This window comes from Andrena cerasifolii, chromosome 9, assembly GCF_050908995.1.
Source record: "Andrena cerasifolii isolate SP2316 chromosome 9, iyAndCera1_principal, whole genome shotgun sequence".
In the NCBI taxonomy this organism is placed as follows: domain Eukaryota; kingdom Metazoa; phylum Arthropoda; class Insecta; order Hymenoptera; family Andrenidae; genus Andrena; species Andrena cerasifolii.
The window spans coordinates 9295648-9307532 of NC_135126.1; the positions used below are offsets into that span (position 1 = coordinate 9295648).

General features: G+C 52.7%; 1 protein-coding gene across 2 annotated transcripts in view; it reads right to left on the minus strand.

Annotated features, from left to right (window-relative positions):
* The window catches only part of LOC143373402 (uncharacterized), a 155891-nt gene extending 148184 nt beyond the window's left edge, over positions 1-7707 (minus strand). The window contains exon 1 of one of the 2 annotated variants that reach the window (XM_076820633.1): positions 7568-7707. The gene's annotated coding sequence lies outside the window, so the exon portion shown is untranslated. The remainder of the gene's footprint in view (positions 1-7567) is intronic. The other variant, XM_076820632.1, reaches the window with a different exon arrangement.
* Positions 7708-11885: the final 4178 nt, after the last annotated feature.

An 11885-nucleotide genomic window follows, 5' to 3' on the forward strand; every position in this document is an offset into this window, starting at 1 on the left:
TAATGCAAATTAAAGGCCGTAAATTTGCGGTTACATTGAGCCGAATTTCATTAAAATATCTAGACCGGAACCAAAGTTACAGATTTTTGATCGCCGTCGGGTCGTTTTGTCCCACTGTGCGCCGATTCGAGCTCCAAAGGATTGCCGAAGCGAAGCCGGGATCCCTGGAGAAAGTCTCCAACGATCTCTGCTTGCAACGAAAACGTGGAAAATAATAGGGTGCATCGCGGCACAAAGCAGGAACGATACGAATGTACTTCTTATTAGTAATCGTCAGTAATTCCATACCATTACACCGCTAGAAATTGTTCCGTTCGCGGGGCCTCGTTACGTAAACTGCAGAGCTACGTGGAAACGCAACGGGATAGTTAAAAATCGCTCGCCGGATAGGAGTAACACGCGTTCGCTCATCGACCAGCAACAATTCGTTCGGCGATCTAATCGTCGCGTGGCACGCGAGCTATTAAAGAATTCCTCGTCCACTGGAACTGGCTGGACGGTGGATGATTGGAAACGGTTTCGCGGAGGTACGGCACGCGTCGAATGAGAGAAAAGATCCAGGTCGTGGCACGCATGAGCGCGCACACAGCGCGGGATTGTTACGAAATCTGTTGGGGTCTGCCGGAGAGCGTAGGACTGCTCGCGCGGCGTCGCCTAGCGTCGGAGGCCTAGGAGCTGGCCGGGGACCGGTCGCGATCTGCTACATGGATCGCGTCGCGGACGATCGATGCGATCGGCGGCGGGCAAATTATTAATGGGAAAGCTACACGGGCCCAATATTGTCGCCGCCCACGGCACGGCACGTGAACGCCAGCTTGGATATCCTCGTAAACCGGCCGCAACCGGCGTCGCGCGGAGAAAGGTTGCCGGTTGTTTTCATTCTGTCGGCCTTGGCGATGTCGCGCCTTCCTTATCACGGGGACCTACGCGCGGCTCGGGCATGAACGCCGCAGCTCGACTCTGGTCGTGATTAGCTCGTTACAGTTCTTGCGTTCCTCTGCCTCGTAATTATGTGCTACGGCTTGACTTATGACTGTAATTCAATCAGCTCCGTCGAGCCTCCGGTGAACCTTATTCCTGGGTAATGAACGTAATTAGAAGTAAGAATCGACTTCGATACTGAATGCTACGCGAGACTCCGATCCTCTCCAGGCCCCGGCTAGGTTCTCGTGTCCCTACGACCTCGATAAATACCCCCCGAGAGAAGACAGGCGAGGAGGGTGAGTGGAGGAAGCAATAGACAGCGAAAGGCGCGACGCAGCGCGTCGTCCACCGACTTTACGCATTCGTAGTAACCTAGAAACGGGGCCCGGTGGCGAGGCTGGCGCGTGGTGAATACGTGGAACAGATTAGCGGTGTGTAGCCGTGGTGCAGCAGCGACGACGACGACGACGGCAGCGGCGGCGACGATGACGACGACGATCGTGGCTCTGTGTGTATACACAGTGAATTACTTTCGCCGTTCGGTGCACCGCGTCAATGCCATCAGCCAGCGCGGCTGGCTGGCTGGTTGGCTGGCTGGCTGGCTGAAACCGGCTACGCTGCAAAGCCGAACCAACGAACGAAGGAACGAACCGAGGGACTGCCCGGAGAGAAACTGGTCAACTGGAACCGGAGTTGTGCTACCGCGGAGCTGGATCGGCCGCGGACGACGTGGGTTCACCTGGACAGCTGGAGAGATACGCCGACCCACGCTGCACGCTGCTCGTAAAGTATTGCACTATAAAGTGCAGGACACGCCGCAGTCAGTCGATCCCTCCTTATCCTTCTTTTCCCCTTTCTCTGTCTCTGTCTTCCGCCTCCCTCCCGCCCTCCACCGGCCATCCTTGTCTCCGTTTTTCTTTACTCCTTTCTTGCCCGAGTCCCTCTGCTCCCCTTTGCTCTTTCCCTGCTTCTTTCTGCCTGGCTTCTCTTGGTCCCTGGGTCTCTTGGCCTCTCGTCTTGAGCCAGCGCGATCGCTTTCGAAGCGCGTAGGACGCCCAGGCTAGCCCGGGCCCAAGAAAACGCGAACGAGTCTGCTCCCTATTGACACCGTACGATCCGAGAGAAGACTTTAGGCGGGGACGAAGATCGTCCGAGGACGATCACCGACACCGGTTTATATAGCGGTCGCTGGAGCCGTCCGCTCGCATCGGCACGCGCTGCGACACGCTGATCCTATCGCGGAACGATCCAGCTCCACGAGGATGGATCGTCTTTACGGGGACATTGGATAAGACACTGTTCTTCTCGGGAACCTGGATCCTCAGGGGTCAAGCTTTTTCAGGGATCTCGATCGATGGCGACTCCTCGACGCGACTGTTCCATAAAAAAAAGGGGGGTGGAGGGAGGCAGCCAATGGAGGTGCTGGTTTCAGTCCATGTATCCCTCCTCCGGCGACGTCGTCATCCGTGGAAGAATCCTGAGCCACCAATTTACACGTCGGCTTCCTGGTTACGCGTTATCGACTCCCCCGGTAGCTTTCGAAGCCGCTCGGCGCATCCAAATGAAACTATAAAGCGTCTGGCCGCGGACTCGTCTCCGCTGCGCAGGGATCGACGTAGCCCCTGGTGCTCGGAGTCGAGGGGGGGACGCAGAAGAGGGACAAAGTGCCGGTATATTTAATGGTAGTTAAGAGTAAACTGGTATTGGTACAGTTCTGTCCGGAGCAACCGGTGACTCGGTGTTGGTGACGAAGTCGGTGTGCGAGTTGTCGACGAACTGGTGGTGGTGGTGGGGCCTGATGCAGGTGTTGGCCTTGGGCTCCCTAACACCAAGCCTACAATCTCTAAGGCTCGCCTATATACGTCTCCTCGTCGGTTCTGCGCGCACCACCGCCACCTCCATTCCGATTTTAAACCCATAACGCAACACGCCAATCCGAGTCTTTGTTTAGGCGTCCCTCCGCTCGGAAAACTTCTCGCGGGCCTGCTCCGAAAAGACGAGCCTCCGCTGCGCGCTGAACTCTCAGCGTCCGCTTATGGGAATGCGATTTAATTCGTCCGGAGAGCCGCGGAATGGTATCCTCCCCGCGCCCACGCGATCAAGGATTCCGCAGCGATTAGAACGGGGAGGGCAAGGACAGTCGGCCTCGCCAGCTCGACCAGATATCGTCTGTCTGTGCCGAGGAATTAATTAATTTCAATGGGCCCCCTCGCCTCGAGACGATTTGCGACTTCATCCGCGGGAGCTGGCTCGAACGCGACTCGATTTACGCTCCAAATACGATTACCTCTGTATTAAATATCAGGAAAACATCCGAGCTATAATTTCGTCTCGGGCCACGATAAAGGGGCCACGATAATGAGATTTCCGAGCAGACTCCTCGACAAAGGCTTTGCCAGTGGACGGATACGAACTTGCCTCGCGAACCCACTCGTCGTCTCAGACTTAAACCGGGCACGGCGGATACTCCGCTCCGTAAAACTTTGATCTTCCCGCGGAGCAATAGAACGTATAACGATCCTTCGTGGAACAAATATCACCGTCAGATGCAACGATCGCTGACAATTTATTCGGCTAACGGCTTACCGAGAACCCGTCCTTACAGAACTGCAAATCATTCGATCGCAGAATCTCAGAGGGGCCTCCAATTCGGCGGTAACTGAAAACCCGAACGGCTCTGACCGGCTGCTATAACGCACGCCGATCCAGCAACAATTTCGACACAGCGTGCCAGGGGGGATCGCCCTATGAACCGTCGATTGCGCAAGGATTTTCGCCGCACCCTGTGCACTCGCCTATACGCAACTTCTTACTCCAACTCGAAAGAACGCGTGCAGCTTTACGAGCAGCCGTACTGCTTCGCTCTACGTGTGCTGCACTTTGGTTGTTTAACCCAGCGGCCGGGCGACCGATGAAAATGAGCGACTGACTCTCCGCGCATGCACATGTACCGCGTGCACGTATGCAGGGGCCCGTACGCACCCATAACACCACTCACACGCGGCGAACAAAGCCAGCGAGCAGAGCTAGAGCTGGAACGTACGTGTATGTACACATTAGCGAGTCCTACGGAGGAGATAGCGTCGGTTAAGCTCTGCCCATGGATTTATCTTCGACCAGGCCACCTATTAGCGTTACTGTACATTGTTATTATTCCAGGAGTCACGGGCCGCACTTTTATGCAAAACAGGCGGAGGACCCGCCTCAGGCGCGTAAGAACCGCCGATCGAGCCAAGGCCTCGGAGAAAGTGGCGACACGCGGATCGGTGGCTGCTGCTGGAACCCAGCAACGGCCATTCGCGCCTTTCCACCGTCCACTGGGAATAAATTACTCCGGTACCGTTATTGTCTCACTTGGGCCCTGCCAGAGCCATCTTTATTCCTGAAAACTGTTCACCGCTGCGAGCAGGCGTACGGTTCTCGTTGCAAGCAAAGGACCGTTTGCTTCTGAGGGTTAATCAGCGTTGATTATTAATTACAATTAGCCAGGGATTTTAACAGATGTACGTGGGTTTCTGATCATTCAGTAGCTAACTGTAGACGAAGGAGCTCCATTGGCAGGGTGTCGTGGAATCGTCAAGTTGCTGTCTAGAGGAAGCTTAAATAAAACGTTGAAGACGCGATAAATTTCACTCGCATACAGGGAACGAGATCGTAAAGCAATGGAAATTGCGGGTTCTTTGTCGCGGCACGGCATCGACGATGAAAAGGCACGGGGTATAAGTTACCGGTTAATAAACAGGCGCGATTTACGTCTCCCACGCGAACACCTGGAACGACAGAACGCGACCGAAGGGTGTATTGCGTCAAAGTGGTTTCATCACTCCGCTCCATGGCTTTTCTCCATTACTGGTGACGCTGGCAACAAAGAATCGATTCCACGGATGCCTGGAGCGCAGGCCTCACGCCTGGAATCTTAAGCGATTTTTTTCTTATCCCTCTATTTCCGTCAGGCCTGCTTTCCTTGCAAATGTATTTTGTCCCGCGGTTGCGCGAGCGACAGATCGCGAAGGTCAGCGTCTAAATGTAGCGCGGCTGGTGTTACGCGTGCGGATCTCTTTAGCATTGTTTCCACGTTTTCGCCGCGGAGGAGGAAGAGAACGCGCGGCCCGGGAGCCTTCGAGTTACGAACTACGCGCGACAAAGCGGCCTATAAATCGATTTTATGGAAAACGCCGGCTCGGCTAAGCTGCGCCCAGCTGGCGTGAACGTAACTTAAGGATTACCCCCGAGGATCGTGCGACTCGTGACGTCAGCCACGGCCACGTGTCGAAGAGGGAAGAAGAGGTCGAGGAGGACCAGCATGACCAGTGGTTCCGCGAACGGATAATTTCAGGATACGGACAAAGGGAATTTATTCCTCGCGATCGTCGCGCGCATCCTGCGATGCCCCGATAGCGTCGGTGCTCCCGAGACGCGCTCCTTTTAAATTAATCCCGCGCGGCGAACGAACCCGCCACTTTAACTGTCGTTAAACGAACGACTTCCTCGCGCCTGGGTCTAGAATCTAGCGTGGCGAATCGACGATCAGAGGATGAGCACCTCTGCCCCAGCATTCGCCTCGATTGAATACAAACTAGCGGTAGACGAAGGTCTCTAGCGGAGAGGAAAGAAAAACGAGAGGGAAAAGAGGAAAAGCTGCGCCTAAGCAAGCAGACGCGTTATCGTGCCGAGGAACACGGAACGGGCTTAATCCCCCGGAGGGAGCCGGGGCACCGATAACGTGCCTCGAGACGTGGCTGACGAGATACAGGGCGTCACCGTCGGAGCGGTCACGCGCCTAATCACCGGTTATCGCGCTAACGACAGACCAGAAATGCATAATGATACGGATCGCGCGACAAAGAGTGTGCACGCGCGCCTTTACGGTAAGGTGAATGTCCCAATTTCTGCTCATTTAAGAGGAGACTCGTCGGAAAGAAGGTGTAACAAATTTGGTTGTGATCAAAATTTGCAGAGTAATTGATTAATTCTTTAATAATAAATCAACCAGTCGAAAAGTATTTAAAAAAGATATTTCAAGATGTTTAACTATTAGTAGTTTGCAATTAAATATAATGCTGTAAATATCCGTATTTCTGCTCACGAAAAATAGCGATGTACGTATTTCTACTCACCACTTGTACCAATTTCTGCTCACATAATACGTTGCCTTTTCAGGTTAAAATAAGTTACATCTTTTATGGAAATGTTTTATAACACAACAGTAAAGCATAAAATAATGATAAACAAAAAATAAAATGTCTTTCAATAGAAATAGAGGTTACAGCATATATTGAATTGTGAGGTTGTGGTGCTAAAATTTTGGTGAGTAGAAATGTGGACATGACGGTGATTCACTTGACCCTAAATCTAATCACCTGTTTTCTACTTAAAAAAATTAAAAATATTAAAAAATCTACACCCAGAGCACAATACGGTATTTTCTTTTGTTATTAAATAAGAACTTTTACTGCAAAAACTGTTTTCTGCCCAATTATTGAATACCAATAGTGACTTTCTGGCCAAAAACTCAAGAAATCTTATCGAGCAGCCACCGTATTCCCCTGATATGGCTCCGGCCGACTTTTTTCTTTATCCAAAACTGAAATTACCACTTCGAGGCACCCGTTTTCAGTCGATAGATGACATAAAAGAGAATTCGCGGCGAGTACTGAAGTTGATTCCAAAAAATGCGTTAAAAAAATATTTTGATGATTGGGTTCTTCGTTGGCATAACTGTATTATTCCGGAAGGTGCCTACTTTGAAGGCGATACAATAAATCTGGACGAATAATGCATATTTTGTGTTTGATTGACCAATTCCCGGTACTTTTTTGACAGAATGTGTATACTCAGCGACGCGTCGTGTGCACAGGCCCTAAGGTACTCGTGACGACGCGAACAACTCGGTCTCGGAGTGCGCCTCGTGACGTCAGTGGTGACCACGTGCTGAACAAGAGGGAGAGTCGGCCAGAGAGAAGCCACTCCGTGCCTCTCTCGTATCGTATGGAGCGTGGCCCGGGGATCAAGGACGGTTTTACTCGCGAGAAGCGGAGCCGCGTGTCCCTGCATCTCGTCGTGCTGCAGCTGAGAGTGTACCGGCGCGGCGGCGTAGCGGCGAGGGCGGGCGCGGAGGTAGCGGGAGTATACAGAAGATGAGGAGACGAGGAGGAGGGAAAGAAAGGTTGCAACGAGAACGCGAGGGGGGAAGCCGAGTTTATAATGCTCCTCGCGTCCACTGTCCCTAGGTGGAGGGACCGAGAGGTGGAAAAGACGATGGAAAGAGTAGGGAAAGGGGGCAAGGGGAGGGTAGAGCCCTCGCTCCAACCCTCGCCCTCCACCCTCCGCCTCCACCGTCGACGTGTCTCGGGCCTCTTTCTCCCGCTGCCTGCTGCCCGATTTCCACCTCCTCCTCGCTCTTTTCGCGGAGATAAAGAGAGGAACGAAGAAAAAGACACGACCCGGGAGGGAGGAGGCCCAGCAGCGGGAGGAGGAGGAGGTTAGGAAAACGTGTCCCAGGCTGCACGACCCGGTACACTCACCACCAACAGTTCTGACCATAACATTACAGCAACGAGCCGGAATCGCGGAACATCGTGCAGGAACACCTGGTTCTTCCCGCTCGTTAAGAAACCCTGGGGGAGAGGGTAATAAAACTTACCTGTTGCTGCTCGCGTTTAGAAAAATGTCCCTCGCGGTCCATCTCTCCCTGTCGTTTTCTTCCACCGCGACGCCCGGGGCGGGTGATGAAGGTGGTCGAGGAACAACGTCGGCTCGGGAGACGAACGACTTGAACCTCCCGCCAATACCGCCCGATCCAGCGATCCTCCGTTCGAGCCTGCGAAAGAAAACAAGAACGGAGTGGATAATAATGTAACAACACGGAGGAGCGGGGAAAAAAGGAATTAACGCGAGAGGGCACGAAACGTTATGTTCCCGACCGTCTGGCCGTTAAATGGCGACCGCTGGCAACATCTGGTTGCGATCGTGGGTTATGCAAAGATTTCCGAGAGGGATTATGCAAAAAGTCAGAAGGGGGCTGGGCGCGATGCAGCGACTGCGTGCAATTCGGCTCGGGACCGCGAGGCGCCGAGCCGAGTTCAGGAACGCGCGGGAGAGGATTTTTTTGTCACGAGCGGCCTGACGGGGGTGGAGGAGGCTAGGAAAACGTGGCCGAGCTTACACGACTCTCTGTACAGTCCCGGCAGCGAGTTTTACCGATAACACCGAGCCGACGCGCGATAACGAAAGGATCGCGGCCGCGCGATCCATCCCCGGCCCGAGCCACCGCGAAATTCTCCTCCAACCGACTTAACCCTGCCGAATTTACGACCCCGTAACTGTACACTCCTAAAACAGAACTGGCTTTCCCGAGGAACTTATTCCGCCGCCTCACAAAGGAGCTTAAATTTAGTCGATGGCTTGAAATCTGAAATCGTTCCGAGGATCAGCTGAAAATAGTGACTCCCCGGTTGGTTGCCTCCCCGTCGGCGGAATAACAGGGATAAATGATGGTTTAATTCGCGATCGAAAGGTGCGCGGCTATCGACGGAGACGTCGCGAGTGCACCGTGCAAGGAAATAATCCGTTAGTTTATTGGAAGCCGGAGTGCGAAGGCGGTGTCGCACTGTTTTTGCCCCGGCGCGTGGGTAAAAGCTGCAACGCGATCCTCGCTCGGAGTGAACGATAAGTTACAGCCAGGTAGTTTACGTTACACGCGGCAAAGCAGAAAAATTCGGTCTTGCTCGAGCGGACGAAGGAGATGATTGCACTGACCTTGGACGCTTCGCGCCACTGCACCAGGCATAACTGAATCGCGTTACTTTCATAACGCAGCGCACGACTCGATAATAAACTAACGGCCGGGATGATGCCAACGTTCGTCACGTTGCCCCTACTACGCGCAAGGTTAATTCTGCCTTTTTATTCCATTATCCCGCGACGTACGTATCCACACTTTCGCCGCCTGACCGATTTCATGCGATTCCGTATCGAGGGCGGCTCGTTATGGTCGATTAGAAAAATTTACGATTAGCCTGCGTCGTAAATTCGCGGCGCTTTATTCCTCGCCGTTCTGCCCATCGATTGCGAAACTTCGATTGCTCCGCCGTGATTTTAATGGGAATTTCATGGACACCGACGGAGGGAATCCGTTTCACCGTCGCACCCGCGGGTTCCGGTTACTTGGACGGGGTAACGCGTTCATGCGGGTGCCGAGGGGTGTCGGACTGTTCCCCGAGTTTTCATCGATAAAATCTCGAAGGCAATGGAACGCATCATCGGGTAAAGTGACGTTTACTTGCGCGCGATGCCAGCAAGGCCAGTAAAAGTAACAGTAGCTCGTTGCCGCTCTCGAAACGCACCGTCCAAGACAACGGGGGGAACTTTACGGACAATCGACCCCCTCGAGGAATCTCGATTGTCCTCGAAACGGCTAGGCTGCATCGGGCTTCCGCCTTTCGCTGGCTGACGAGACGGATCGTCGCCGAAACACGCAGCTTTTGTTAGAATTGATAGCTGTGTGGTAACGAGGGTGGCTAAGTGCAGCAAGTGACTCCATACAGTAACAGACTCGTGGCCCCAACTAATCATCGTCGATGACACACTTTAGATTAGGCTTCAATACAGGTTCATTCCACGCGAAGTCGGACACTTTTCGGGGTAACATTTCGAATTTTGGTGCAACTTGGATATGTTGTAGTCTTTAGGGGTATATAAACATATCTCGAAGGAGTTTTCGAAATGATTGTTCTAAACAAATACAATTTTATAGTTGAAGGCACCTTTTTAAAAATTTGGAGAAAATAGTTTCAAACAATAAGTGCCATCGACAGAGAGTGAGTTTCCAGTAACTATAGCGTTACATTCAATTAATTTTCATTTGGCCAATTTTAAAACGTCCACGTTTTTCAGAACGTCCATAAAGAGGAAAAACAGGGCTTTATCCTCCTATTTTTTCCAAATTTTTAAAAAGGTGCCTTCAACTATAAAATTGCATTTGTTTAGAACAATTACTAAATAAATGGTGAAATATTCGTTTTTATTAAGTGAAATAATTTTTATTAGGTACTCTTATATTTGCATTGTAAGCACCAAACAGGTCATTTTTATCAGTTTATTAGTTCAACAGTTATAATTTTTGGGAAAATAGTAAAACTATATTTCAAAGAGCTGTAACATCCACGATTTTTGATATTTCAAAAAATCCTTCGAGATGCGTTTATATACCCCTAAAGACTACAACATATCCAAGTTGCACCAAAATCCGAAATGTTACTCCGAAAAGTGTCCGACTTCGCGTGGAATGATCCTACAGTCTTTATGTCCTCTCGCGGAATTGCGTTTACGCCAACCTGTTTCCCTCGATTCAATCCCATTACTCGCTCGCTCCACTTCGTAATCGCAGTGGCAAATGCTACCTAACATCCCGCAGAGGTCCTCAAATCCGTCCGCTCTCGGTTATACGAGTGAATCCTCCGGGGCACGCGATACCAAAGCTCAAAATTAATCTTGCCACGGTATTAGGGATTCTCCATCGAAACGAGCGTCGAGATCCTCCGAAGTACCTTATCAGCTGGATTCGGATGCTGGAATGTCCTCGGAACGCTCGACCAGGGTTCATTCGACGGGCACTCGACGACGTCGGCAACAATTGCCCAGCATTTCGCGAGCTGGAATCGCTGGGGCGAGGAGCGCAACGCTCCAGCGTCGTCGTCGCGACGCGCAGACCCCGTTCACGGGCGGTGTTTCATCGCGACAGATAAGACCTTGGCCGAGGTCAGCGTACACGGTAACGAGGGAGACGGCCGGAAGCTGAGCGCCGGATGGAACGACGCTTCGACGTCGCGGAGACGGGGGAAGGAAGAGGTGGATTCGCGGGGCGACAAACGAGACGAGGAAATCGAGCTGAATGGAGCGGCGGTGGTGGGGTGGAGAGAGTTCTGTAATTTCGCGGAATACCGGGAGGATCGTATCGTTTCGATTCGACGAGCTCGGTTTTTCCGGGACGCGAAAAGCGGCTTGGAGTCGCTGGAGTGCGCGCGACGCGTTGCCCTAGCATCGGAGCGCGTCAGGACCTACCACCACATCGCGGCCGTTGTGTCGACCGGAGGGAAAGGTGTGGGAGAAAGAGGAGCCGAGCGAGTATACAAGACCTTTGGCATTACCAAGTCAAATACAGCGAACATTGCCCGCCGCCGGAAAAATGGCGACGAACGAGTCAAGGAACCTGCCACGGTCCTCCTTCTCCTACTACGCGCCACCGGTTCCTCTCCTCGCACGCTTTCCACATTGTGCGTGCTTCAATTTACAGAAACCACGCCGCGGGTATTTTTCGCGCCGAACTCGCACCCTCGCTTGCAATTTATAGGACTGCTGCAATCTCTGGCATCGACCTCCACCCCCTCGTGGTTGGATAGTTACGGGTCCTTGGACCACAACGCTAGATTGAATCGGATTACAGGGTGTTCCGTTGTTAGTGGCCAGATACAGAAGCATAAATCCTTCCTCCATTCACCGTCGCTCCTCGTAGCATGCTACGAGAAGAAGGAGCAGGGACACGGCGAGAGAGGGACACGGAGAAGAGGAGCCTTGCGTCAGAGATCACCCAAGAGCCGTTGGCATTTTGCGTCGCTATCTGCTCGAAAGTTTACCGTGGCTGTGCTCGAGCCACGCTTTCCACGGGCCAGGAGAAACCGTCGTTCCATTTCCACGAGTGGACGGTTTCCCTTGGCGGAGTCGCGGGCCTCCGATTCCCCGCGGTGGATTTTGCAAGCGGATGACTCACCGCGCGAGATGAAATGCATCCACGAGCGGGGAATCGATAAGCGAGAACACACGGAACGATTCCACCCTTCCGTCCTCCACCGTCGATACCGGATTAACCAGTTTCCCCCGCGAAATCCCGACTCGCTATCGAAATAACTATACCCACCGCGGCGGAGGGACTGAGTGTCCACGTGCTCGGGGCGGAGAGCGTA